Source organism: Scyliorhinus torazame, chromosome 8, assembly GCF_047496885.1.
Source record: "Scyliorhinus torazame isolate Kashiwa2021f chromosome 8, sScyTor2.1, whole genome shotgun sequence".
Lineage (NCBI taxonomy): Eukaryota > Metazoa > Chordata > Chondrichthyes > Carcharhiniformes > Scyliorhinidae > Scyliorhinus > Scyliorhinus torazame.
The window spans coordinates 228,994,573-229,020,328 of NC_092714.1; the positions used below are offsets into that span (position 1 = coordinate 228,994,573).

A 25,756-nucleotide genomic window follows, 5' to 3' on the forward strand; every position below is an offset into this window, starting at 1 on the left:
ACTACCCGACAATTTGGAAAACTGTCCACGTTATGTCGGTATATAATAAGCAGGACAAATCCATTCTGACCAATCACCATCCCATCAATCTAATCTCAATCATCAATAAAGTGATAGAAGGGTCATCACCAATGTTAAAAAGCAGCACTTGCTTAGCAATAATCTGCTCAACAATGCTCAGTTTGGGTCTTGCCAGGACCACTCAGCTCACGACCTCATTATAGCCTTGATTCAAACATAGACAAAAGAGAAGAATTTCTGACGTATGGGGAGAGTTACTGCCCTCAACATTAAGGCAGCATTTGAGCAACTGGGGCATCAAGGAGCCATAACAAAACTGGAGTCAATGGGACTCAAGGAGAAAACCTGCCGTTGGTTTTAGTCATACCTGGCACAAAGGAAGATGGCTATGGTGGTTGCAGGTCATCTCAGTTCCAGGACACCACTGCACGAGTTCCTCAGGGTAGTGTCCTAGGCCCAACAACACTCAAGAAACTTGATGCCATCCAGGACAAAGTAGCCCGCTTAATTGGTACCCCTTCCATAAACATTCACTCCCTTCACTAACTGACGCACAGTAGCAGCATCTATACAAGATGCACCGCAGGAACTCACCAAGGCTCGTTAGGCAGCACCTTCCAAACCTACAGCCACTACATCTAGAAGAACAAGGGCAGCAGATACATGGGAACACCACCAGCTGGAACTTCCCCTCCAAGTCAATCACTATCGTGACTTGGAAATATATCGTCATCCCTTCATTGTTGCTGGGTCAAAATCCTGGAACTCTCTCCCGAAGAGCACTGTTGGCGTACCTACACCACATGGACTTCAGCAGTTCAAGAAAGAAGCTCACCATCACCTTCTCAGGGGCAATTAGGGAAGGGCAACAAATGCTGGCCTAGCCAGCAAAGCTCACGTACCATTAAAAAAAAATGAACTTAAAAAAAAATCACCTTCCTTACATCACAAGGACAAAAATGGAGATGTTCACTGATGATTGCACAATGTGCAGGACCATTCACAATTCCTCAGATACACAAGGAGTCCATGCCCAAATGCAGCAAGACCTGGATAATATCCAGGCTTCGGCTGACAAGTGGCAAGTAACCTTTGTGCTGCATTGAATGGCAGGCAATGACCATCTTCAACAAGCGAGGACCCAACCATTGCCTCTTGACATTCAATGGCATTAACATTGCTGAATCACCCACCAACATCCTGGGCACCCACATAAAAACTGTGGCTACAACTGGTCAGAGACTAGGAACCCTGTGCAGAGTAACTTACCTCCCGACTCCCAAAAGCCTGTCCTTCATCTTCAAAGGCCCAAGTCTGGAGTCTGATGCAATGGTCTCCTATTTGCCTGGATGAGTGCAGCTCCAACAATACTCAAAAAGCTCAACAACATCCAAGACAACACAGCCCGCTTGACTAGAATTCCATCCACAAACACTCACTCCCTCCATCAACAACGAATGGTGGCAGCAATGTGTACCATCTACAAAATGCACTGCAGAATTCACCAGGGCTCCTTAGGTAGCACCTTCCAAGTGCACAACTATGACCATCTAGAAAGACAAGGGCAACAAACACATGGGAACACCTCCATGTGGATGTCCCTCGCCAAGTCATTTACCATCTTTACTTGGAGATATATGGTTATTTCTTCTCAATCGCCGGGTTAAAGCCCCGGAACTCCCTAATTAACCGCACTGTCTGTACCTTCACCACAGGGACTGTAGCTGTTCAGAGCAGCAGTGCACCACTCCCTCTCAAGAGCAATTAGAGATGGGCAATAAATGCTGGACTAGCCAGCGACTCACATCCTGCAAAATGAAGTTCCTAATCTTCTTCCTCAGTCCCATGTGGTGACTTATTTAGCAGCTCACCAACCTTGCAGACCAAGCCCCAAGTATTTATGTACATGTACATCAAATAATAAATCTTTAATAGTGTCAGAGTGACTTACATTAACACTGCAATGAAGTTACTGTGAAAATCCCCTAGTCGCCACACTACAACATCTGTTCAGGTACACTTGAAGGAGAATTCAGAATGTCCAATTCATCGAACAAGCACATCTTTCGGGACTTGCGGGAGGAAACTGGAGCACCCGGAGGAAACCATGCTGACAGAGAATGCGCAGACTCCGCACAGACAGTGACCCAAGCAAGGAATAGAACCCAGGTCCCTGGCGCTGTGAAGCAACAGTGCTAACCACTGTACTACCGTGCCACCCACATCTTAAGACTGCTTTTGTGTTTGCCTTTCAAATAAGCTCTCCTATTTCGAACTGTTACTCCAGTGTTTTCTGTACTTTTCCCCCTGGACCCACTTTTACCAACTGGCCGATCTTCGTGACCCACCATTATTTCTTACCTTTGTGACTGGTGAGCCTCACGATCTCACTGTCATTCAATGTTACATTTCTGCTAAGGACTTCAGCTGACTCTTTAAGTTCTCATTGCATCCTTTGGAAAAAAAAAATCAAGAGTTGGTCCTCAAACTCACCATGCTTCTTCGCCTTCAAATGCCTTGGGGGTTTTGAGAGTTTTAAACTTTAATTTACCAATTCTTCCCTGCATATAACACACATGGGCTTTGCATTCGGATTTGCATTGACACAATTAACAAAGCCACACCTCAAGAAATCATTTTTGTCCTGCTTTGCTGCTGATTTTAGTTTTTTCTTTGTTGGCTGTTCACCAGAGACCCTGGAGTTCTGAATACAGTTCACTGCTTTAACCTGCCTAGGAATCTCCTGAAAAGCTCTCTCCAGCAGATTCAGTAATGAGATCCTGGTCTGTTTGTGTCGCTGGCCCCCTCTTCCTTATTGCAAAATGACCCATCTTCAGTTCTTCATACAGTCCTATTGCTTGCACTAAATTCAGGAATCTTTCCTCTGTGATTTTGCACCCAAAGCACGGATGCACAGGACGCATAACGTCAGGGTATGTGCCGGGCACGTGACCTGCTCTTGCCACCGCTTCTAGCTAGAAGACTCCATCGTTTCTAAAGAGAACTTTGGTCCTAGGACCGCATGTGGACGTCAGGAGTAAGGCTGCCCCGCTGGGCTCAGGGCCTGCACACTGCCGGATCTGTCTGAGAGGCATGCATGTGTGGGACGTCCAGCATTCTTGAAAGCAGCCAGCTTCTCCTACAATCGAGAATGCCGTGACCGATCGCTCCACAACCATCCCGACACTTGCCCATGACCTACCCACAGGTCACGACGCCGAGTTTGAAAAGCACCTGGTTTACTCCAATGTTCTTTGCTTATCCTAGTCTTCTGTGCACCTCCCTTCCCCGTTCGATTGTTTAATCCTGGCTTACACCTCCCTACCAAATAAGATTTTTCTCTTTCCCCCACCCAGATTTGTTACCCATGTCACAAAAATAACTCCGTAAGGTGCAACGGAACACATCACTCCTGCCCCAGAATTGGTCTCAATGTCACAGAAATCGGAAGCCGTTCCTCCTAAATAATTTCTTCAATATGACACACCCTTGTGAAAGATTTTTTTTAAATGAAAAACGTTATTGTGAGTTAATCAATCCATGAACTAAATCAATCATTAATCTCATGATACTTTTTGAACAGGCTAAGAACTAAATGGAATAATTTTGTAAATATTGACAACGTACCAATACCTGTTTCAAATTATAAATGCCTCCCACTCAGATTCTCAATCAATAGAGACGCTCTATGATTTAGAAAACATTAAAATTTTCTGTTGGATCTTACAGCACAGTGCCAAATAAAAATGATGGAATTGCAATAATATTCCTTCAGATGCCAAATTAAATTAAACTGGCTTGTCAAGCCCCTTTAAAGCCAGAAAGCTAATATGAATTAGAGAACACAGAGAAATTGTTTTCACATAATTGATTGCGTACAAATTTCAGAAAAGCTCTCCATTCCTCTCTGGAAGGTATCATGATATGCTGCCACTAAAACAGTTTGAAGTTGGGGCAAGGCAGAAATGTGAAGAAATAAAAAGTGAAATTGTGCTGAAGGAAAAGAGAGCCCTTGCACATTAGCAGGAACCATCTGCTTGATTCCAGTAGCTTCACAGCAAAGAATATTCCAAGAACAACTTTTATCACAACAGTCCTAGCAGCACTGCATCAGACAGAGGCATCTGGAATATGGATTTGAAAGAAACCCTTCCATAGCCCAGATAATATGCATTTTAACCAACCACTCACTCAGGACTAATAAATATTTAGACATTAGCCAACAAAAAAAAATTAAAAAAAAATGGTCACCTCAGTAACCACTACAGCAAGTTCTTATTCCATGGATTGCCACACCAGGTATACTGTACTTATGGTTTCACATCACGTTGGCTCATTTCGAAGCACGTTTGCATCCAAGTCAAACTTTTGAGTTTACAGCAATAGAGGATGATGGTCTGGTGAAAATGTGTCAACTACCAGAGATGTTAAGTGCACACTGAGGTTATCATTCATAAATCTCAGCCTGAAATCGCACCCGAACAGGTGCCGAAATGTGGCGACATGGGGCTTTTCACAGTAACTTCACGGCAGTGTTGATGTAAGCCTACTTGTGACAATAAAGATTTTTTTAATTTTTTTTATTAAAGATAGCTGTTTCAATGGAGATGGACATTAGCAACTCGTAGCGAGCAGAATTAACAGAGCACAGCAGCATTTAAAATTTCTGATTTTGAATCAGTTTTGCTCAAGTTTGTGGACTCAAAATGGGTGAGAGCAATGATGAGTACTATACATATGAGTGATAGTGAGCTTAAGGATGGGAATATGGGTAGCAAAAACAGGAGTGTGGGTGAGCAGTAGTGGTCCTACAGCAGACACAGGAGACAGATGTGAGCTTGAAAGAAATTTAGGGACTGAGTGGCAGCAGTGGGAAAAGAGCTCCAGATGTTGAGCTGCAGGTGATTGATGTCAAAAGTCAAGGAAATAGTTAGAGGCCAGTATTTTTCCAATTCTTGGTTAGCTGGCTATGATCTTTGCTAATGTGATTCGTGGGCAGCACGGTAGCACAAGTGGATAGCACGGTGGCTTCACAGCGCCAGGGTCCCAGGTTCGATTCCCCGTTGGGTCACTGTCTGTGCGGAGTCTGCAGGTTCGCCCCATGTCTGCGTGGGTTTCCTCCGGGTGCTCCGGTTTCCTCCCACAGTCCAAAGACGTGCAGGTTAGGTGGATTGGCCATGATAAATTGCCCTTAGTGACCAAAAAGATTAGGAGGGGTTATTGGGTTATGGCGATAGGATGGAAGTGAGGGCTTAAGTGGGTCGGTGCAGACTCGATGGGCCAAATGGCCTCCTTCTGCACTGTATATTCTATGTTCTTAACCATACGAGAGTTCCAGGTCCAGAAATTAAATGTCACATTGGAAGGATACATCAACAAGAGATCAAACTATTGGGGTAGTAACAGGATTCATTAAATACTCAAATGGAGTAACTTGTAACAATTTAGACTAATCCCTCCGTACTTTAAGCAAATGCAGTGGAAAAATAAGTCATCAACACTCGTATTACTATCCCACAGGTGTAATATCCAGCTAATGAAAAAGAGATATACTTTGATCAAATTGCACTTGCATAACTACAAAGACTTGCTTCATGAAAGTGTCCTAATTTAAAAAATTTTTTTTTTTGCAGAACGAGGGAAGTTAACGCTGGACAATAGATAAGTTTCTATTTCAGGCAGCCACCATCAACATGAAACGCTGTGTGAAGCTTTATCTATTCAGCAATACAGTGGATTAATTTGAAATTCATGAGCACTCCATACTGCAGTAGTGTACTTCCACATCCAGACATCTCATGGCTGCTTACATTAAAGCAGTGACTTCACTTACACTTCAAATGTATTAACGTGCATTGGAATGCCCCAAAGTTGTGAAACACACTATTTAAAAGCAGCTTTTTTTAAGATAAAGTAGGAATTAGCATGAAATCAGAAGTTTTGTCGTTAGTCTATTGGGATATGACAGACTTTCCAAACTCACATCACATAGAGGTCTACAAAAACACAACCCATGTAGGTTTGTTTCTTCAAATTAATGAAAATACAAAGTTTTAACAGTTAAAGTTACTATTTTTCATGTAACTGCATGGCTCACCAGCATTAGCCATGATATTTAAGAGCTACCGTAGATAAAATTAATCAACTAATTGTGTCTCAACATTAACCTTTACGGGATTTTCTTGCCAAGTTCAAATTAAAGATGCCTAAATCAGCAAAAAATAATTCTGTAAACTTTGACACTGAATAGGAAAAGCATCTTATGAAAGTAACTTGCAGTGTTTGGACACTGATTTTCCACCTCAGGGAGCAGGTTTCAAATCCAGTACTCCCACAAAAACATAATGAGATCAATGACCAGTTAAACTATTTTAGATGGTGTTCATTCAAGAAGCATGGCAAGACCACTGAAAAACTTAGTGCTCATTTTCAAAAAGTACCAATATACAGCCTTGATTAATTTGTTTTTGCTTATGTTGCTGTGAACTGACTTAGGAGGATAATCAACACGAAAAGTACCATACCAATGGAAACTGGTGCGAGGGGAGGAAGTTTAATTATCAGATTGGGAAATCTCCCTGCAACAATGGCTTAGGTTGACATCCAAAGTAATAATAATCTTCATTATTGTTAGAAGTAGGCAGTGAACACTGCAACAAAGTTACTGTGAAAATCCCATAGTCGCCACATTCCGGCACCTGTTCGGGTACACAGAGGGAGAATTCAAAATGTCCAATTCACCTAACAGCACGCCATTCCTCCCTCACTTGTGGGAGGAAACCGGAGCACCTGGAGGAAACGCACGCAGACACAGGGAGAACGTGCAGACTCCACACAGACAGTGACCCAAGAGGGATTCAAACCTGGGACCCTGACGCTGTGAAGCAACAGTGTTAACCACTGTGCTACCGTGCCACCCTCTTAAGACAATGCTGTACTCACTCAGTATATAGAAGTTAGTGGCCCACTGATAGAAACTAAATTATATACTGGAGCCTGTTTTTGGTGAAGCCAGCAGCAAAAATCCTGCACAAGATGCTTCCCGTGGATTGATTGATAGACATTTATTGCCACATGTACCGAAGTACAGTCAAAAGTATTTTTCTGCAGCCAAATTAACATACACAGTATGTACATAGTAGACACAGTATGTACATAGTAGACAAAGAATAATCAACAGAGTACATTGACAGTGGTGCATCAACAAATAGTGATTGGTTACAGTGCGGAACAAGGCCAAACAAGAGCAGCATAGGGCGTCGTGAATAGTGTTCTTACAGGGAACAGATCAGTCCAAGGAAGAGTCGTTGAGGAGTCTAGTAACTGTGGGGAAGAAGCTGTTCCTATGTCTGGATGTGCGGGTTTTCAGACTTCTGTATCTTCTGCCTGATGGAAGGCTCTGCAAGAGGGCAAAGCCTGGGTGTGAGAGATCTTTGACAATGCTGTCTGCCTTTCTGAGGCAGCAGGAGGTGTATACAGAATCAATGGGAGGATGGCAAGCTTATGTGATGCGTTAGGCTGAGTTCACCACACTCTGCAGTTTCTTGCGATCTTGAAAGCAGAATGCAGTTAACACATATTTAGAATACTTGGGCCCATTAACTGGATCATCCACATTCAAACCTCTACAAGCCTTTTTTTAACCTTGCATACTACAACTGCAAAAAGTGCATTCTTAGCTATTCTAATGTAAACAGAATGCCATTGAACTAAAGAAATATGCAGAATACAATCATTTACAGTATTTGTTAAGCAAAGAAAACTTGGTCAGGTTTACTATTTTGTTGTAGTATTACTCACATTTATCTCAAAATGGTTAACCCTGTCTTTTTCACAACACAATGTCCAATTCTGCAGCAATTGCAGAACAACTTCACAATCAGCAACATTCAGGGGGACTAAAAGTCAGGTTAGAAAAATCTCAAAATTGTAACTGATTGGGTGTGTCTTTAAACTCGATTTCACAAAAATGGATCGAGGCAGGTTAGTCATTAGTCTTGCAGCTTTTGTCCAGGTTGATGAAATGTACTTTGCTATATTTCAATGAACCCATTACATCATTAATGTAAGATTTTATCCTTAATCTCAACCACATTTCTAGCATCTAAGGGACTATGTCTGTAGCCGGACAATCAAATCTCTACAAATCATGTTGGGAAAAGTAGCCAAACTTGCAGAACGCAAGTCCTGTGAAAGAGCTTCTTTTTGCGAGCAAGCGCTTGAAGATGTAATCAACAGACAGATAAAGAAAGCAAGGCCAGCATATGTGGGCTGTTTTTGCAAGCTAACATTGAGGAAAACAATAACAGGCCATTGGTGTGCATGGCTAAAGACCTTTCTCAATGCTGGAAGAAATTGTATAAATGGGGAAGGCTTGAAGCCTCCCCAGCAATAACCTGCAGGACCCACCATCGTGAAGACCACCACGAGTCCAGAGCTCAGTGAAAAAGACAGCAATCGAAGGGAGGCTGATCACCTCAACTTGAAATGGATAAGTTCAAGCCGCAAGTCTTGTGATTAATTGTAACAATTAATCAGTGTTTCAACAAGAGATTTAAGTGAAGTAAAGAACAGTTCAGTTTTTAATCAAGTGCTTTAAACATTAATAAAGAAGGATTTGTACAAAATATCTTGTGTAAGAGTCTCCTTGTCAGTTAATACCCTAATTTGAGGGCAACATATTAGGGCAACAAATGTCCAAACACATACTGGACCCATGCAATAAGTGCCAACTGAATATTACACAACATTAAACCTTTCCTATTTAGGGTACAGAAGCACGTGTTATGTCACAGGACTTGGACAAGAGATTAAATTCCATCATGCAGTTGGAGAATTTAAATACAATTAATTAAACGAAGTAAAAATTCTGGAACACAGCGATCACTAAAGTACCAGATTGTTGTACAAATCCACCTCCTTTACGGGAGGAAATCTGTCATTCTTACCTAGTCTGCCCTATATGTAATCAGGTGAATGGCTGACTCTTAATTGCCTTCGGAAATGTCGAGTGAGCCACTTATTCAAGAAAACAGCTCACCACTACCTCCTCAAAGGCAATTAGAGATAGGCAACAAATGTTGGCCTTGCCAGTGATGTTCACATCATTGAATGAATAAAAATTGTTTCTGTTCATTAAAATACAAAAACAAGGTAAACAACAAATAGATGTGCATTAAAAATCTGGAGGAGACTTCCGGGTGCGGCTATGCAGAGCTAGGTCGCATATTCGGTAGCTCCCGCTTGGAACGGACTTTTGGGCTCTTTTACAGGGCCCCCACGGCATTTGTTTGACATTTCCCGGTATGGCAAGAAGACTGCAACATTCCCCTGACAGTGTCCCCCAGGAATGTTATGTCTTTTGGTTACCAGACCCGGCAGAAACAGTAAAAGATTTGGCTGCAACAGGATAAACAGGGCCTCTTCCAGCATTCAGGCGGGGGAAGGGCAAGCTTAAAGCTGCAAGCTGACCGGAGGGCCTGTATCAAAGGTGAATTCTAGCAGCAGAGGGAACAACTGTGAAAAGATCTCACCAAGGCCACTGAAGAAGCGGGGACGAGGCTTCCGGTGGCGGCCATGGAGGAGTAGGTCGCACATTCGGCAGCTCCCGTCTGGAACGGACTCTTCAGACCTTTTTCAGGAGTTTCCACAGACATTTTGGGACAGATTGGTGAAGCGAACTCTGCCAAAAGGATTTCCTCTTGAGACTTCCGGTTGCGGCTATGCGGAGCTAAGTCGCACATTCGACGGCTCCCGCAAAAACAGACTTTTGGGCTCTTTTCAGGGCCCCCAAGGGCACTTTTTTGACGTTTCCCGGTGTGGGAAAGAGTTAATAATAGCTGCCCGTCAGTATATGGCTTTAACTAGGAGCGGGGCAACAAAAAAGGTGGTGGTGGACCAGAAGAAGGGAGGGAAGGAGGACAAAATGGCGGCGGGCGGAGACCAGGCAGCGTGGAGGCAGTAGGTGGAGGAGCAACAGGAGGGCATCCAGTGCTGCCTCAGAGAGATTAAAACGGACCTGCTAGAGCCGATGAAGGCTTCTATTGATAAGCTGCTGGAGACACAGACGGCCCAGGGGGTGGCGATCCGAGAGGCTCAACAAAAGATCTCTGACAATGAGGACGCGATCTTAGTCCTGGCGGTAAAGGTGGAGGCGCACGAGGCGCTCCACAAGAAATGGCAGGAGCGGTTCGAGAAGATGGAGAATCGGTCGAGGCAGAGGAATCTGCGGATTCTGGGCGTCCCGGAGGGGCTAGAGGGGCCGGACGTGGGGGCCTATGTGGTCACCATGTTGAACTCGCTGATGGGAGCGGGGTCCTTCCAGGGGCCCCTGGAGCTGGAAGGGGCCCATAGAGTGCTAGCGAGGAGGCCCAAGGCTAACGAGCCTCCGCGGGCGGTGCTGGTGCGGTTCCATCGGTTCGTCGATCGGGAGTGTGTGCTCAGGTGGGCCAAGAAGGAGAGGAGCAGCAGGTGGGAGAACGCGGAGGTTCGGATATATCAGGACTGGAGTGCGGAGGTGGCGAAGAGGAGGGCCGGGTACAATCGAGCGAAGGCGGTGCTGCACAGGAAGGGGGTGAAGTTTGGCATGTTGCAGCCGGCGCGACTGTGGGTTACCTACAAGGACCGGCACCATTATTTTGAGTCTCCGGAGGAGGCATAGGCCTTTGTTCAGGCTGAGAGGCTGGACACAGACTGAGGGTCGGGATGGGCGATTGGGGACTGCGGTGGATATGTTATGCCTATTTTTGGTTCGGGGGGGGGGGGCCTTTGCATTGTTTTGGGTTTCTTTTTCTCTTCCGGGTTGGGGAGGGTGGATGGGGCGGGTTGGACACTGATTTGGTTGGTGGCGGGGCCTGGTAGGTGGAGAGCGCGGGCTTTTTTCCCGCGCCGAAGACTGGGGGGGGGGGGGCAGGGAAGCGAGGATTGTTTCCCGCGCTTAGAACGGAGGGGGAGAGCCTGTGAATGGGGAGCGGGAGAGGAGGGTGTGCCACACAATGGGAGGAGTCGAAGGGGAGGCGGGACTGGCCGGGGTCAGCAGGAGTCATCGGACTTGCGGAAGTGCAATGGGGGGAGTAAACCAGCTAGGGTGGGTCCTAGCCCGGGGGGGGGGAATCGAGTTGCTGCTGCTAAGATCAAGGAGGAGCTGGAGCGAGTGGGGTGGGTCGAGACGGGGGTATGCCGCTGTGGGGAACGGGCCAGGTGTGGGGTGCGGGCGCGTGGCTGGCCGAGGAGGGGTCATGGTTAGTCGACGGGGGAGGGGGATGGTTAGTCGACGGGGGAGGGGGACGGGTAGCCCCCGATCCGGCTGATAACCTGGAATGTAAGGGGACTGAATGGGCCGGTTAAGCGGGCCCGCGTGTTCGCGCACCTGAAGGGGCTCAAGGCGGATGTGGTTGTGCTCCAGGAGACACACCTGAAGGTGGCAGACCAGGTAAGACTGAGGAAAGGGTGGGTAGGTCAGGTGTTTCACTCGGGGCTAGATGCCAAAAATCAAGGGGTGGCGATCTTGGTGGGAAAGAAGGTGTTATTCGAGGCGTCGAGCATTGTGGCAGATAATGGCGGTAGGTACATAATGGTAAGTGGTAAGTTGCAGGGAGAGAGGGTGGTACTGGTCAATGTGTACGCTCCGAACTGGGACGATGCGGGTTTTATGCGGCGTATGTTGGGTGGGATCCCAGACTTGGAAGTGGGGGGCCTGATAATGGGGGGAGACTTTAACACGGTGTTGGATCCTGCACTGGATCGCTCCAGGTCTAGGACGGGTAGGAAGCCGGCTGCGGCTAGAGCGTTGAGGGGATTTATGGACCAAATGGGAGGGGTGGACCCTTGGAGATTTGCAAGGCCGGGGGCTAGGGAATTTTCATTCTTCTCACATGTCCATAAGGCTTATTCTCGAATCGACTTTTTCATTTTGAGTAGGGCGCTGATAGCAAGAGTAGAGGATACCGAGTATTCGGCAATAGCCATTTCGGCCCACGCCCCGCATTGGGTGGACTTGGAGATGGGGGAGGAGAGGGACCAGCGCTCGCTGTGGCGCTTGGAGGTGGGGCTGTTGGCAGACGAGGAGGTGAGCGAGCGGGTACGAGGAAGTATAGAGAGGTACTTGGAGGCCAACGACAACGGGGAGGTCAGAGTGGGGATGGTATGGGAGGCACTGAAGGCAGTGGTGAGGGGAGAGCTGATCTCCATCAGGGCCCACAAGGAGCGGAGGGAGCGGGGGGAGAGGGAGAGGCTGGTGGGGGAAATGGTGAGGGTAGACAGGAGGTATGCGGAAGAACCCGAGGAAGGATTGTTGAGGAAGAGGCGCAGCCTCCAGGCCGAATTCGATCTGGTGACCACCAGGAAGGCGGAGGTGCAGTGGAGGAAGGCCCAGGGGGCGGTCTACAAGTATGGGGAAAAGGCAAGCCGGATGCTGGCGCATCAGCTTCGTAAGCGGGACGCAGCTAGGGAGATCGAGGGAGTTAAGGACAGGGGAGGGAGCGTGGTTGGCATCAATGGGGTCTTCAGGGACTTCTACGAGAAATTGTACCGATCCGAGCCCCCATGGGAGGGAGGGATGGGCCGTTTCCTGGACCAATTGAGGTTTCCAAAGGTGGAAGAGGGACTGGTGGCGGGACTGGGGGCCCCGATTGGGCTGGAGGAGCTGATCAAAGGGTTAGGAAGCATGCAGGCGGGGAAGGCACCGGGGCCGGACGGTTTCCTGGTCGCGTTCTATAAAAAATATATGGACCTGTTGGGCCTGCTGTTAGTTAGGACCTTCAATGAGGCAAGGGAGGCGGGGGGCTTTACCCCCGACGATGTCCCGGGCACTAATCTCCTTGATCCTGAAGCGGGACAAGGATCCCCTGCAATGTGGGTCTTACAGACCGATTTCCTTGCTAAATGTAGATGCCAAGGTGCTGGCAAAGGTCTTAGTCACGAGGATTGAGGGCCGCAAATCATCCATGAAGACCAGACGGGGAGACAGTTGAACGCGAATGTGCGGAGGCTTTTGAACATTATCATGATGCCGGCGAGGGAGGGGGAGGCGGAGATAGTGGTGGCAATGGACGCTGAGAAAGCCTTCGATAGGGTAGAGTGGGGGTACCTGTGGGAGGTGCTGAAGAGGTTCGGGTTTGGGGAGGGGTTTGTCAGGTGGGTTAGGCTGTTATATGCGGTCCTGATGGCGAGTGTGGCCACAAATAGGAGGAGGTCCGAGTACTTTCGGTTGCACCGAGGGACGAGACAGGAGTGTTCCCTGTCCCCCCTGCTCTTCGCACTGGCGATTGAACCCCTGGCTATGGCACTGAGAGAGTCGAGGAACTGGAGGGGGTTGGTGCGGGGTGGGGAGGAGCATAGGGTGTCGCTTTATGCGGACGACCTGCTGCTGTATGTGGCGGACCCGGTGGGAGGAATGCCAGAGGTAATGAGGATCCTTAGGGAATTCGGGGAGTTTTCGGGGTACAAGCTCAATATGGGGAAGAGCGAGCTGTTCGTAGTTCAGCTAGGGGACCAGGAGAGGGGGATTGGCGAGCTCCCACTAAAAAGGGCAGAGAGGAGCTTCAGATATTTGGGGGTCCAGGTGGCCAGGAGCTGGGGGGCCCTGCATAGGCTTAACTTTACAAGGCTGGTGGAGCAAATGGAGGAGGAGTTCAAGAGGTGGGACGCGTTGCTGCTGTCCCTGGCGGGTAGGGTGCAGTCAATCAAAATGACGGTGCTCCCAAGGTTTTTGTTCCTGTTCCAGTGCCTCCCCGTGTTTATCCCGAAGGCTTTTTTCAGGCGGGTTAACAGGAGTATAATGGGGTTTGTGTGGGCGCGAGGGACTCCGAGGGTGAGAAGGGTGTTCCTGGAGCCGAGTAGAGATGGGGGGGGGGCTGGCACTGCCCAACCTCTGTGGGTACTACTGGGCCGCCAATGCGACAATGGTGCGCAAGTGGGTGATGGAGGGGGCTGCATGGAAGAGGCTGGAGACGGCGTCCTGTGTGGGTACGAGTCTGGGGGCGCTGGCAACGGCGCCGCTGCCGCTCCCTCCAAGGAGGTATACCACGAGCCCGGTGGTGGTGGCGGCCCTCAAAATTTGGGGGCAGTGGAGGCGGCATGGGGGGGGGGGGAAAGTTAGGGCCTCCACGTGGACCCCATTACGGGGGAACCACCGGTTCGCCCCAGTAAGAACAGGTGGAGGGTTTTCGAGGTGGCACAGGGCAGGGATATGAAAGTTGGGGGACCTGTTTGTGGGTTCGCGAGCTTGGGTGAGCTGGAGGAGACGTACGGGCTCCCCCCGGGGAACACCTTCAGGTACTTACAGGCAAGGGCTTTTGCCAGACGGCAGGTGGTGGAATTCCCACGGCTACTGCCACACACAGTACAGGACAGGGTGCTCTCGGGGGGGTGGGTGGGAGTGGGGAAGATCTCGGAAACTTACCAGGTGATGCAGGAGGAGGAGGAGGCCTCGGTGGTGGAATTGAAAGGTAAGTGGGAGGAGGAGTTGGGAGAAGAGTTCAAAGAGGGGACGTGTGCAGATGCCCTAGGGAGGGTGAACTCTTCCTCTTCATGCGCGAGGCTCAGCCTCATACAGTTTAAGGTGCTGCACAGGGTACACATGACCAGGACAAGGATGAGCAGGTTCTTTGGGGGTGAGGACAGGTGTGTAAGGTGCTCAGGGAGCCCAGCAAATCACACCCATATGTTCTGGGCATGCCCAGCGCTGGAGGAATTTTGGAGGGGCGGCAGCGAGGACGGTGTCGAGGGTGGTAGGATCCAGGGTCAAACTGGGCTGGGGGCTCGCAATATTTGGGGTGGCAGAGGAGCCGGGAGTGCAGGAGGCGAAAGAGGCCGGAATTCTGGCCTTTGCGTCCCTGGTAGCCCGGCGAAGGATTCTCCTTCAGTGGAAAGATACGAGGCCCCCAAGCGTGGAATCCTGGATCAGCGATATGGCAGGGTTCATTAAATTGGAGGGTGAAATTCGCCTTGAGGGGGTCGGTACAAGGGTTCTTTAGGCGGTGGTAACCGTTCTTAGACTTTCTGGCAGAACGATAGACATTGGTCAATGGCAGCAGCAGCTCGGGGGGTGGGGGTGGGGGGGTTTACTTTATTTTTGTTTATGTTATTTACACTGGAAGGGTCTGAGGGGGTGTATACACCTGTTGTCTTAAGTCGGAGTGTCAATGTTAATTTATTATTTAGGTAAAAGGGGGGGGGGTGGGGGCGGGGGAAAGAGGGGTTTGGGGGGTTGCTTTTTTAGATTGTGTTTTGTACTTAACCCTGTTGGGTTCTTTTTTCTTTCTCATTTTGTTATTGATATTTTATGAAAATCTTTAATAAAAATTATTTTTTAAAAAAAATCTGGAGGATAAACATTTCTTCTAAAATTGAGCACCAACAAACCTAATAATTCTTAAGTTTGCTCTTTAGGGATTATATAAAATTAAAGTATAGAAGTCATCGATTCTGTTTTTGTAAAGGAAGAGGAGGAAAATTCAGAAAAGTCTTTAAAACTAATCAATAATATTGCATAGGGCTTCAGAAAAAAAAGAATGTGTCTAATCTAACGATAAAAGTTGAATGGAGAAATTGCACTAGACAAGGGATAATGGGGTGATATTTTAAAAGTTGGCAACGCTACATGTACGTTACCTAGTCGAGATGGAATGCACACAAGGTTGCTGAAAGGTGATAAAAGCAGAGACTCTGCCCACAACCATCCAACCTTTTTAGAGATGGCAATGATGCCGAGTGGAGGGTTGCAAACTTGACACCCTTCTTAAAAAATGGGGGAAAGGGGATAATCCCAGTAACTACAGGCTACTCGGAGCAACACTGGAGAGGGGTAAATTTCAACAGCACATATTCCAGGACAAAAAATTAATTTACACTTAGAAGGACTTGGGATAACATGTCAAATGTCAAACAATACGGGTTTGTTAAAGGCAAAGCATATGTAACAAACCTGAATTGAGTAGTTTGATGCAACATTCAGGGTTGAAGGTAATATGGACGATATGTATACAACTTTCAAAAAGTCATTGATAATGTGCCACATAATACACTTAATAACAAAAACTGAAGCCCATGGGATTAAAGGCACAGTGGCAACATGGATCGGTAAGACAGAAAGCAAAGAGTAGCGGTAGACAGAAAGCAAAGAGTAGTGGTGACAATTGTTTATCAAACTGGAGAGAAATATGCTGTAGTCCCTTTTTTCAGGTTGCCGACCTTTAACCAGTGGGGTTCCACAGGGATCAGTGCCATTCTGCAACTGTTGACAATATATATTATGAGTTGGAGGAAGAAAACAAATGTACTGTTGCCAAATTTGCAGATTACACAAAAAAATAGGTGGAAAGGTGAGTTGCAAGAGGGATATAAACAGTTTGCAAAGACATATTGATCGATTAAGTGGGCAAGAAGTCGGCAAATAATGTAGGAAAAATGTGAAGTTATTCGTTTTGGAAGGAAGAACAAAAGAACAGTATTTACTTAAATGGAGAAAAACTACAACTGAAAGGGACTTGGGACTACGTCCACATGAAACACAAAGCTAGCACACAGGTGCAGCAGGTAATCAGGAAGGCTAATGGAATGTTGGCCCTTAAGAGTATGAGAGTAGGGAAGTCCTGCTGCAACAGTACAAGGTACTGGTGAGACCACATCTGGAGTGCTGTGAGCAGTTTTGGTCCCATTATTTAAGGAAAGATTTTGGTTCAGGGAAGATTCACTAGGATGACCCCCAGTATGGAGGGATTGTCTTATGAGTAAAGGTTAAACAGGTTGGGATTCTACTCATTGGAATTTAGAAAGAGGTGACGACCTCATTGAAACATATTGGATTCTTATGGGGTTTAAACAGAGTAAATGCGGAGATGGACCAGGGGGCACAGTCTCAGAACAAAAGGATGTCAATTTAAGACTGAGTTGAGGAGGAATTTCTTCCCTGGAGAGTGGAGTGTTTTTGGAACTCTTTGCCACGGAGATGTGGGGCAGAGTCTTTGTGTATATTTAAGGCTGAGATAGATAGATTCATGATTAGTAAGGGAACCAAGCATTACAGGGAAAGGGCAGGAAAGTGGACGTGAGGGATGTCGGGTTATAAGGGAACCAAGGGTTACGGAGAAAGGGTAGGAAAGTGGACGTGAAGAATGTTGGATCAGCCATGATCCCATTGAACGGCAGAACAGGCTCAAGGGGCCGAACGGTCTACTCCTGTTCCTATTTCTTATAATCGTATGCTAAAGTTTTATAAATTACTGGCTTGTTCAGCTCAGCTGGACTACTGTATCAGTTGTGGACACTACACAAGAAGGATGTCAGAGGAGGTTGACTGTAATGGTGCCAGCAACAGAACGCTTCAGTTATGTAGTTATGTGTAGAGACTAAATAAACTGGGAATATTATTTCACAGCATTGAATGTTGAAGGGAAAATTTAACTGAAGTGTTCCAAATTAAGGATTTTAATAAATAGGAAGAAACTACTTATCTAGCAAGAGGGCCAATAGCTCACATATTCAGATTCAACAAGATTAGCAATGGAACAAAGGGAGATTTTTAAATGCAATAAGTTGTCCTGGTATGGAATGTACCACCTGATAAGATGGTGGAAATAGATTCAGCCCTATTTTCAAGAGTATTGGATATACACTTGAAAAGGAAAACTGTATAGGGCTATGGCAGAAGTGCATGCGAGTCAGGCTAATTGGATAACTCTTTCAAAGAGCTGATATATGTAGGATGGACCCCAGTAACGTCCTTTAGGGTCATGTGATAATATTGAAATTAGATTCTACACTTGCTGCATTTAATCCTGAAAAGAGAATTCTACATGTTTACAGCCTTCATTAATGACATAGCAACACATACATTCAGTAGCAAAACCAATAATACAATACACAACCGAAAATCTATTCATTTTTGGTTGATTATGTTTGGCATTTCTGCAGACTTCAATTTGGAATAAACTTCAGTCCTTACAAAGGGACAAACCTGTTGCTCAAATTTAACAGCAGCATTTTATACAATGAAAATTGCTCAAATTCAACAACCGCTTTTTACACATTGGAAATGCAATTAAGTCCCAATCTAGGTCCAGAGAAAAATCATTCGGAGTTGCAGCAGGAAAACTTGGTTATAGATATAAAATTTATTGCTGAGTTGCACCACAAATATAGAATTGTTCACGCTTTACTTAAAAGATGCCACGCAATTTCTCTCGCCATATTCTCAAACTATCCTAAACATAGGTGCATCATGAATGTGTCATCTTGAATCCGCATTAGATACTAAAATGACAGCATTAGAGTGTTAAACGTTCATAAAGGGCTCTTGAATACGATGCACATCTGAAAAATCGCGAGTTTTTTTTTCATAAAACGGAGCATCGCGTTACATTGCATAAAAACAATTAACTCCTGCCACCCACTACCCCCCCCCCCCCCCCCCCGGGGATTGGGACCACGAGTCATGGGATTGATTGCTCAACTCAGATGTTCGACCATTTGCAGGAACCCGGGGTACCCGACTTCCTCATCAACCCTGACGCATTTTTGCTCCAGAGAGAGACTGTGCGAATTTCACCCTCAATAAATAAAAATAACCAGAAACCGTGACCGAATTGCCATGGCCGCCGACGGTAACCCAATTAAACCGGGCACAGTTCAGGAGGAGCCAGTCGGTGTTCATTCTCCTGGTGTGTGCGTGTTGCGTTGCGTGAGAAAACCCTGCAATGCTGCTGCGTTTGATCAAAAGCCTGGTGCTCCCTCGTTGAAAAGCGTGTGACTGGCGATCGCTGATGCCATTTACCTCCCTCCTCCTCTTCCCTTCCCCGACCAAAATCACCTCAATGTTACACCATCGCCTCCAGATTTCATTCACATTAACAAAATGGGGGGGGGGGGGGGGGGGGGAGAAAGAGAAAAAAACGTTTAAAAAAAGATGGAATAGGCCTGCCGAACTAAAATCCTCTCCAGATCCACTGAGCGGCACAGATTTACGGCGCTGTCTGCGGCAGCAGATTAGACCTAAACGCCATCATGCAATGGCTCGGATCGCCGACAACCCGAGCAACTAAAAACACTGGCACAATAGGGCAAGGTGAGCAGGGACGAGGCGGGAGAAAAGTGACCGGATTTTTTTATTTGCCGTTTTTTTTTTTACCTTTCAATGAAAATTTTCTTCTCTCGCGGTCGGCTTTCCTCAGGCTCTCAACACATGAACCATATCAAGAGATTTCCGTCAGCGCTTCACCTTTTTGCACAGCGTCACCGCCTCCTCACTTCCTCCTCCCTTTACCCCGCCCCTCGCACTCCATTCACTGTCGCCCGAGCCTCCCGCGCTGCATCCTGGGAACCTCAATGCCGACCGTTAAGCGGGCGACGCCGAGCCACGCGTGCGCAGCACTCCTCCCGGGGGAAGCGGTCGCTCTGGAGTGGAGGGGAGAGGAGAGAAGGAAGAAGAAGGAGGAGAAGGAAAACCGGGTGACGCCAAAAGATTGACAGCGGTCTCCACCAATCGTAGGTCGCATCCGCCCGGGCCGCCGGACGCCGCCCGTCGGCAAGCCACCAATCGGCAGCCCGGTGCGGGGCGGCCGAGGCAAAGTTCGGTTGAGCCGTGCGGCGCCGTCCAGCCCACCTTTTGCATTGAAAGATCGCGAGCGTTCCTGCTTTGCGGCTCCGGGCACAAACAAAATCCTCCCACACTTTTTGAGGTAGGTTCGCCAGTTTAAAATTCAGCCTCTTCCCGGAAAGGCCCATTGTTCGGAGCCCGTCGTGTGCAAATGAAAGTAAGCGAAGCGCTCCCGTGGCCTTGTGTCTGTTGGCGTTGTTGTTTTATGTGGGACAAGTGTGTGTTTTTTGTCCCCTGCACCGTAGGCCTCGGCGACGCAGCGACTTCCCGAAGCCAGCCCCCACCATCTCCAGAATCCTGACCAAGCAGCTCAACCGTTTCACTTTTATTTCCATTGCTCGGAACGAACTTGATTGAAGTACGAGCTCTACTTTAGCGCAGTTTGATTCAAAACTTCATTAAATAACGCGGCCTTTGGGCTCCTGAGGAAATCAATCTCCCGTTTTGGAGACAGCATGTTGCAGATGTGTCCCCTTTCAATCCGTGCTAAGAAATCCTAAGACTTGATTTGACTCTTTGAAATAAGAACACAAACAGTTGACCACCAGTACCTTAGTTGAGACATTTTTTTTAAATGTAAAGCAGAATTTCAGCCTTCTGGAATTCACGGTATTTTGTGAAAAACGTAATGTTATGATTGATCAGGAGTTGTGTGGTTTTCGGTCTTGGTCGTGGGACACACTTTTATTTAAAACGTAGACATTTAAAAGGTTTATTTGTGTGTACCTACGTTTTAAATGTAAGCAAACAAAATTCTCTGCAGCCCTCGTTAGGAGCTAAAAAACCCAATACTTTGTGGAATACCAAGGGGGGTGAGGGAGAGTGAATACAAGTTTTTTAAAAAAAGATGGGCCAGCAAACTGAGTTGGAAGCAAACACATTTTTTATGGAAAGATATAAAATGCTATTCAGGTGAGCACAATTTAAGAAGACGTGAAAGTGCCAGAAGTAAAAACTGCTATTGGTAAACTGGGTCAGGAAAATTGTGGTCAGTGTGGAATGTGATAGACAGTTGGAAGAGATTGCTGAGATAGGCAGGAATGAGGGTGAAGGTGTTAAAATCAATTTGTCAGGTTATCATTGGACAGATGATGAAGTCCAAGAATAGGTATGTGGATGTACTGGTGTGTATGGTAATGAAGGCTCTGAATGAATTATAATTTGTGCAGAGAGGAGGCTAATTGTATTTAATAAATTGTACTTTGGGATTATAAGGTTTGGATTAGAGCTTTGATGCTAACCAGGGAAAAGTGTGACAGGTTATATGAAGATGGAAAAAAGCAGACTTAGTAATGGACTAGTAAGGACGAAAAAAGGTTAAACAACCAAGATGCTGCACCTCTCATTTTAACCTGATGTTCCACCTGAGATGTTAATGAAGTCAAATCCAAACGCTTGGAGATGCCAGTGAGAGCTGTGAAACTGATTTTGGTTTTGGGAACATAACGTTTTATAAGCCTTCGATATCCAAGCCCTGTTTTGTCCATCCGAAAGTGCATCACAGGACCATGGATTGGTTCTGCATCTTTGTTTTTGAGCCCCAGACTGATAGAGATAACATGAGGTGTCCTGAATCATCTCACAACTGGAGGTTTGATTATGGCTTTCAAATATTGTTGTCAGGCAGCTCATTTGAGATAAAAGAATAAAGCGAGTGCAAACTTAGAGAGTGGTTCCTGTAACACCTTTCAGAATACAACATTCAACTTGTCTTGGAGTCACAGGTGCTGAATTGTTTTGACTTTCTGGCTGTGCTTAATCCGTGGTGTACATACACCAATTTACACATAAAACTTAAATCTATGTTCCTATTCCTGTATATTTTTCAGAACTTGGCCTTCTAAATATTGAATTATGTTTCTAAGCTCACAACGCGGGACAAAACAGCAAATAAAAATATACATGCAAGTGGAACTGAGTTTGGGCTTTAATGCTGATAGTTTGGAGAAGTTTTAAGTGTCCATTTATTTAAAATACCAAATTCAATTTTTTGTGGATCTAAAATATGTTTCAGCTGACCATGCACAATAATAGCACAGACAACTTAAAGTAATGTCCTTTTAAGGTAGAAAAACAGTTGACCTTCACCATTCTGATATGTATGTGACTCAAGTCCACACCAATGTGGTTGACTCTTAAGAGCCCAGTTGTGTCCAAGGCAAATGGGATGGACAACAAATGCTGATTTACCAGCCATATCCACATCCTGAGAATAACGTTTTTAAAAATTACATTTAAACTACCCATGCATCTTCAATTTTCTGTATTTAACTTTATGGCCATCTGAACTCCCATGGAATCTTGAATATTGTGAAAGCATCTTCCCCGAGATTAATCCAGAATGAAATATCAGAGGATCTCCTGTCATCACATGCCTATATCTAGGTATTTAGTTTGGCTTTTCCTGTGCCATCTCAATGCCTCCTATCCTTTCTGTAATACAGTGACTAGGATTACGCACAGTTTTCTGAGGTATGATTGAATCAATAACTTGCACAGTATAATCACCAGTTTAAACTGACAGATGGTGAAAATTTCACCAATATGAAGTCTGTCTCTTTAACAAAGCTTGTTTATGCAGGTACTGATTAAAACTGAGGACCAGTGATGGATATTGAGCATTAAGTTTCATCAAAATCCAAAGACGAAAATATACTGTTGAGGGGACGGTAACAGTGGGAATGTTACTGGACCAGTAATCCAGAGGCATTAGTTCCACAGAATGAGTTCAAATTCCACCATGGCAGCTGGAGAATTCAATTAATTAATCAATCAGGCATAAAATTCGATCTCATTAAGAGTGAACACAAAACAGATAGATTAAGGGGCAGTGCAGTGGTTAGCACTGCTGCCAAACAGCACCGAGGAGCCTGGTTTAATCCTGGCACGAGTCACTGTCCATGTTGAGTTTGCACATTCTCCCTGTTGTTTGCGTGGGTCTCGCCCATACAACCCAAAAAGATGTGCAGGGTAGGTGAATTGACCACGCTAAATTGCCCCCTAATTGGAAAAAAAATTAGGTACTCTAAATTTTTCAAAAAGAAATGGATGGATTTTCTCACTCAGTCATGTCCTTCAAGATAAAGTTTGCCACCCTTAACTGATTTGGCCTACACGTGACTTCATATCTACAGCAATATGGTTTGTTTTTAACTGCCCTCTGAAATGGCCAAGCAAGCCACTCGATTGTATCAAGCAACTACAGAACAAAGCATTGCAGACATACCTACACCATGTGGATTGTAGTGGCTCACCATCACTTTTTCAAGGGCAATTAGTGATGGGTAATACGTGCTGGACTTCCCAGCGGTACTCTCATCCTAAGTCCATTTAAAAAAATGCTTTTATAACCTGGGCAGAGAAGTTTGACCACTTTATCAAATACATAGATGGGTTCAATGCAATTATTTGTATGATTTATGTTACTGCTTTGAGTTCTGATAATTTGGTTTTTAGTTCTGAATTTATAATGAACCAAGAGTTTCAAAAGGAAATGAGTATTTTTTATCAAAACTATTATTAAATTTACTCTACAACTAGTAAATGGTGCATGTGTACTGTCAGAGTGCTATTGCTACTCTTGGAACAGTTTTTAAAAATTTTTTTTAATTTAGAGTACCCAATTATTTTTTTCCAATTAAGGGACAATTCAGTGTGGCCAGTCTACCTATCATGCACATCTTTGGGTTCTGGGGATGAACCCACGCAGACACAAGAATGTGCAAACTCCACATTGGCAGTGACCCAGGGCAGGTCGAACCCGGATCCTCAGCACTGTAGACAGCAATGCTAACCACTGCGCCACTAGTGCCGCCCTTTTGGGACACTGTTGTGTTAACACACTGTTGACATAGTAATGCTATTGGATATAATATTTATAATGTTCATTTGACATTTTAATCCTGTGTGCTTTCTGTTCCCATTTGCCTTAAATCTGATGCATTGACATTTTTGAATAATGTAAGTTGGACTAAGGTACAGCTCTGTAATCAAAATTCACTTAGCTGCAGGAGACAGAGGCTGCTTTAGTGACTAGAAGCCAGTGTCCAGTGGCATCCCACAGGGATCTGTGCTGGGTCCCCAGTTGTTTGTCATTTATATAAATGAAATAGATGACTTTTAGTCACTAAGTTTGCGGATGACAAAGATTGGCAGGGTGGTTAATCGGGAGGTTGAGTGTCTTGGGTTATAGGAAGATATGGATGGGATGGTCAAATGGGCAGAAATGTGGCAGATGGGTATTTAATCCTGCAAAGTGTGAGGTGATACACTTTGAAAAGAGCAATGTGACAAGGAAGCATTCAATGAATGGCATGGCATTGGGAAGTTCTGAGGAACAAAAGGGACCTTGGCGTGTTTGTCCATAGATCTCGAAAGGCAGAAGGGTAGGTTAATAGGGTGGTGAAAAAGGCATGGGACACTTGGCTTTTGAGGCATAGATTACAAAAGCAGGGAGGTCCTGTTGAAGTTGTATAGAATTTATTGAACTTTGGTGAACCACAGCTGGAGTACTGTGCAATTCTGGCCACATTCTAGGAAGGATGTGATTACACTGGAGGGGTTGCAGAGGTGATTCACCAGGATGTTGCCTGGGATGGAACATTAATGTTAGACTTTTAGTTGCTGTGATAGGAAGAGTCTAAAGTTCTGTTCCTTTTTCACAAACACACATTTATTTCCTTCCAACGGCCTTTGCACAAAACTCACTATACATCACCTGACAGAGGCCACTTGAAGCCCCTTTACATAATCCGTGTCAATTAATGGATACTTAACATAAATGAGACAACTAATTGCAATGTCTCTTAACCCATTAACCCAGTCTCCCCTTCCTTGGAGAGAAAATAAAAATGAGGTGAAAACAACATTTCAAGAAACTCAAACACACACATGATTTCCCCCCTTTTTTTGTTTGGATGAGAAAGAAAAAAGAAAACAGTCACAGAAACAAGCGCCCTTCATTAACAATATCCAAAAGTTTCTGTGAACTCGCCCTTCTTTTCGTAAAACAGTCTGACAGTGATAGCTCCTGTCGACCCATTTAATTTGTTATTTCCCCTCTGTCCAACATCTGCTTCAAACTTGTGATGTCTATCCGTAACCTCTTTTCATTGACACTTTTTGTAGAGTGCACATTTTCCCACAGGGATTTATTGTCAATGTGACAGTCAGTAGGTATATTACCCAAATTCCCTAATCCCAAAATTTCTGTCAATATGGCCATATCCACCACCTCTACAAGGCTTAACGTCTCAGCAGCCAAAGTGCTTTTTACCACACTCATTTTTTTTGTTTCCCACACAAGCGGGCAACATTTACCATTGTTCCCCAAAAGGAAAATTATAAAACCTCCTACACTTGAAACCCCATCACATAAATTTGCGTAGGACACATCACTATAAACTATGAGTTTCAAGTGCCTACTGTCACCTAAAACCGGGAACTTCAAAACACACTCCTGCATTTTTAGTTTGGCCAACGCTTTATTTGCTCTTATTATGTCATCCACTTTGGGATCATTCATTTTTGGACTCAACTCTAAGACATCAAAACTCACGTCCGGTCTAGTCTGTCTACCTAACCAGTTCAGTTGCCCAATTAAACTTCGCAGTTGCTCTTTTTCTATCTTTGAAACCGTTGCGTCTTTTTGTGAAACTCGGCCACGACTAATTGCTATTGGGCTGATGCTTTCCAAATAAGATTGCTGACGTAAAGTTGCCCCTAACTTTGTCCAATTTCCAGTTCAATATATTTAAATGCACCGGAAGCCTGACTTCCAACCGTGAATTCTTTCCTCAAGCCAGAGATTACAATAGCTTCAAAATCACTAGTCCCACCCCACAAAAAATCATCGACATGTATCATAAAAATACCAGAAAGATTTCCTTTATAGTGCCAGTAAAACATTGCAGGATCTGCTTTCAACTGGCAACAGCCTAACTTTAATAAAACTGACCTTACCGAAAAATACCAGACTCTAGATGCATCATTTAATCCATATACACATTTGTTCAACTGCCAGAGTACCCCTTCTGTGTTAGCTGCTTCTTTAGGAGGACGGAGAAAAATGTCTCTCTGGAGCTGATGCCCCTGCAAAAAGGCAGCTTTTATATCTATAGATTTGCATTCCCATGCCTTTCT

General features: G+C 45.5%; 2 protein-coding genes across 6 annotated transcripts in view; one reads left to right on the forward strand and one right to left on the reverse strand.

Moving 5' to 3' along the window:
• LOC140428436 (dnaJ homolog subfamily C member 5) overlaps window positions 1-19,318 on the reverse strand; it is a 107,864-nt gene extending 88,546 nt beyond the window's left edge. Inside the window, exons 1-2 of one of the 3 annotated variants that reach the window (XM_072514882.1) lie at window positions 19,148-19,262; window positions 2,383-2,474 (exon numbers count right to left, since the gene is read on the reverse strand). The gene's annotated coding sequence lies outside the window, so the exon portion shown is untranslated. Of the gene's footprint in view, window positions 1-2,382; window positions 2,475-19,147 lie in introns of all 3 variants that reach the window. The other 2 variants (XM_072514881.1, XM_072514883.1) reach the window with 2 other exon arrangements.
• A 102-nt stretch (window positions 19,319-19,420) lies between these two features.
• LOC140428434 (glucose-induced degradation protein 8 homolog) overlaps window positions 19,421-25,756 on the forward strand; it is a 56,016-nt gene continuing 49,680 nt past the window's right edge. Inside the window, exon 1 of one of the 3 annotated variants that reach the window (XM_072514880.1) lies at window positions 19,421-19,697. The gene's annotated coding sequence lies outside the window, so the exon portion shown is untranslated. Of the gene's footprint in view, window positions 19,773-25,756 lie in introns of all 3 variants that reach the window. The other 2 variants (XM_072514879.1, XM_072514878.1) reach the window with 2 other exon arrangements.